Below are 4176 nucleotides of genomic sequence, written 5' to 3'. Positions count from 1 at the left end.
AGGCTGGGAGAAGCAGGCATTCTGGACTTTGAAAAATTTCGAGCAGGGGCCGGAGAAATTCTCCCGGCGACCGAGGCCTCCGCGGCCGGGAGAACTTCGGCGCTCGGGCTCTGCGTGTACCCACCGCAAGGCCTATTTTGGGTTTTATAGGGGGTAGTGGTGTCTCTGGAGGGAAAAAATACACGGTAAATATTGCAGCCAGAGCCTATGGCAATCTGTTGGCGACCGAGGCCTCCACACCCCGGCAAATATTCGGCTCTCGGACTGTGTGTATTCCACTGGAGACAGGCCTGCGGGACTCTGTAATATATTGAGCCGGGAGCCAGAAAATTCTGGCGGCGACCGAGGCCTCCGCGGCCGAGGAAAAGGTCATTGGTAAAATTACATGTTAAATTAACATGTGTATTAACACAGGCTGGGAGAAGCAGGCATTCTGGACTTAGAAAAATTTCGAGCAGGGGCCCGAGAAATTCTCCCGGCTACGAGGCCTCCGCGGCCGGGAGAACTCTCGGCGCTCGGGCTCCGCGTCTACACATGGGGAGCGGGCAGCCAGAAAATTCTGGCGGCGACCGAGGCCTCCGCGGCCGAGGAAATGGTCCTTGGTGATTTTACATGTTAAATTAACATGTGTATTAACACAGGCTGGGAGAAGCAAGCCTGCGGGTCGCTGCAATATATTGAGCGGGGAGCCAGAAATTTCTGGCGGCGACCGAGGCCTCCGCGGCCGGGGAAATAATCCTCGGTAATTTTACATGTTAAATTAACATGTGTATTAACACAGGCTTGGAGAAGCAAGCATGCGGGACTCTGCAATATATTGAGCAGGGAGCCAGAAAATTCTGGCTGCGACCGAGGCCTCTGCGGCCGAGGAAATGGTCATTGGTAATTTTACATGTTAAATTAACATGTGTTTTAACACAGGCTGGGAGATGCAGGCATTCTGGACTTAGAAAAATTTCGAGCAGGGGCCAGGGAAATTCTCCCTGCGACCGAGGCCTCCGCGGCCGGGAGAACTCTCGAAAACCACCTCGTTCGTGGTTGTTTGTCGTGCGGGGCGAATCGGGAAATCTAGCAAATAGCTGAAGACATTCTCCCGGCGATGGAGGTCTCGGCGGCCGGGAAAAACGCCCGCGCTCGGGCGTTGCGCGCCCCCTTGGCAAGGCCCATTTTGCGTTATATAGGGGGTAGTGGTGTCACGAGGGGAAAAAATTAACATGTTAAATACTGCTCCCAGGCAATTGTAAAATGTCTCGGCGACGGAAGGCACCACTACCCGGCATATTTACGCCCCTCGGACTCCGTGCGCCAGCCTGTAATAGCGAATCGGGACTTAGAAAAAAAATTCGAGCAGGGAGCCAGAACATTTTCCCGGCGATCGAGGCCTCCGCGGCCGAGGAATTTGTCATTGGTGATTTTGCATGTTAAATTAACATGTGTATTAACACAGGCTTGGAGAAGCAAGCCTGCGGGACTCTGCAATACATTGAGCGGGCAGCCAGAAAATTCTGGCGGCGACCGAGGCCTCCGCGGCCGGGGAAATAATCCTCTGTAATTTTACATGTTAAATTAACATGTGTATTAACACAGGCTTGGAGAAGCAAGCCTGCGGGACTCTGCAATACATTGAGCGGGGAGCCAGAAATTTCTGGCGGCGACCGAGGCCTCTGCGGCCGGGATAATAATCCTTGGTAATTTTACATGTTAAATTAACATGTGTATTAACACAGGCTGGGAGAACTAGGCATTCTGGACTTTGAAAAATTTCGAGCAGGGGCCGGAGAAATTCTCCCGGCGACCGAGGCCTCCGCGGCCGGGAGAACTCTCGGCGCTCGGGCTCCGCGTCTACCCATGGGGAGCGGGCAGCCAGAAAATTCTGGCGGCGACCGAGGCCTCCGCGGCCGAGGAAAAGGTCATTGGTAATATTACATGTTAAATTAACATGTGTATTAACACATGCTGGGAGAAGCAGGCATTCTGGACTTTGAAAAATTTCGAGCAGGGGCCGGAGAAATTCTCCCGGCGACCGAGGCCTCCGCGGCCGGGAGAACTCTCGGCGCTTGGGCAGCGCGTCTACCCATGGGGAGCGGGCAGCCAGAAAATTCTGGCGGTGACCGAGGCCTCCGCGGCCGAGGAAATGGTCCTTGGTGATTTTACATGTTAAATTAACATGTGTATTAACACAGGCTGGGAGAAGCAGGCATTCTGGACTTAGAAAAATTTCGAGCAGGGGCCGTTGAAATTCTCCCGGCGACCGAGGCCTCCGCGGCCGGGAGAACTCTCGGCGCTCGGGCTCCGCGTGTACACGCGTCAAGGCCCATTTTGGGTTATATAGGGTGTAGTGGTGTCTCTGGAGGGAAAAAATACACGGTAAATATTGCAGCCAGAGCCTATGGCAATCTGTTGGCGACCGAGGCCTCCACACCCCGGCAAATTTTCGGCTCTCGGACTGTGTGTATTCCACTGGAGACAGGCCTGCGGGACTGTGCAGTATATTGAGCGGGGAGCCAGGAAAATCTCCCGGCGACCGAGGCCTCCGCGGCCGAGGAAATGGTAATTGGTGGTTTTGCATGTAAAATTAACATGTGTATTAACACAAGCTGGGATGAGAGGAATTTGGCGGCGACCGAGGCCTCCTCACCCCGGCAAAATATCAGCTACCGGGCTCTGCATATTCCTACAGAAGCAGGCCTGCAGGACTCTGCAATATATTGAGCGGGAACCAGAAAATTCTGGCGGCGACCGAGGCCTCCGCGGCCGAGGAAAATTGTCATTGGTGGTTTGCATGTAAAATTAACATGTGTATTAACACAAGCTGTGACCAGAGGAATTTGGCGGCGACCGGGGCCTCCACACCCCGGCAAAATATCAGCTACCGGGCTCTGCTTATTCACATTCAAGCAGGCATTAGGGACTCTGAAAAGTTTCGGGCGGGGAGCCAGAAAATTCTCCCGGCCACAGAGCCCTCCCTCCCGAGAGTCTGTGTAAATGCCTGTTATACAGGCCCCATGAATTCCAGCCTTATAGGTTATTTTAAGTCTCCGTTCGTGGTTGTTCGTAAACAACTGCGATTCGGGATTTTGACCTATTTCCTATGATCATGTTCCCGGAAGTTAGCCAGCCTCTTTCAGTCAAAATCTCATATTTTGGGTACCTTTGTGAACCCATCGATAGGCCCATTTTGGGTATATTAGGGGGACATGCAATCGGGAAAAATTGGAATTATTTGCAATATGGAAAGAATATGTACATAAATGAAAAGGGAGTCCCCCCGAGTTTTCTCGCCCTATATATATTGCAAAAATATCCAATTAATTATTGTGGAACCTGTAGCACCTTTCTATGAAGCAGAATTAACATTACAGAACGGTTTGAATGCTACCACCTCAGTTTCTCTACAATGCATTGGATTTCAAAGAGGTGAATTACTGTGGATGGTACTGTTGTATGGCTAACAAATCGTCTGGGAAACAATGCAGAATTAAATTAAGAAGGTTGTATGTTTTCTGTTACATGGTGGAGGTGCCCTCTAGTACACAGTAAAATGTTTTGTGGACTGCAGCTCCTTGAGGAATTAATTCAGTATGGGTCTTGTAGTGGTCTGAAAGTGGATGATGAAAAAGAATGTATAATGGTATTCAGAGCACCTCGCGGTGAAGCGGACATGCTACCTCAAAATGCTTGATTGATTCATGCCCAGTTCCCCCAAGAAGCGGTACATTGAAAAAATTGATTTACTTTGTGGATGATACTAGCAAATACTATCCGCTGGGGGAAGTAAGCAGAAATTTGGTGGTCGTATGTTTGTTACATGGTAGAGGTGCTTTCTAGTACACAATGAAATGCTTGGTGTACCGCTGCTCCTTGAAGAATTAATTCCATATGGGTCTAGCCGTGGTCTTAACTGTGAACACGAAGAACTATCTAAAGTGGCCTATCTGTCTGAACTGCAATACACAAGCTGCGAGCCAATGCTATACCTTTCTCAGGTAACGAGCTCTTGTGCGGCGATTCGATTGGATGCGAAATGGTGGGGAACGCGTGTCCGGTCGTCTTAACCAAGTAATGGTTCCCCTCTGTTAACAATGAAATGTTTGATGGATCGCAGCTCCCTGAGAGACAAGTTTCAAAGGGGTTAGTCGCGGTCTTCAATCCTGGCCAAGGTGCAGTCACCATCTA

The sequence above is a fragment of the Bacillus rossius genome, unplaced genomic scaffold, assembly GCF_032445375.1.
Source record: "Bacillus rossius redtenbacheri isolate Brsri unplaced genomic scaffold, Brsri_v3 Brsri_v3_scf406, whole genome shotgun sequence".
Classification (NCBI taxonomy): Eukaryota; Metazoa; Arthropoda; class Insecta; order Phasmatodea; family Bacillidae; genus Bacillus; species Bacillus rossius.
Note: the sequence above shows the minus strand (reverse complement) of the source record.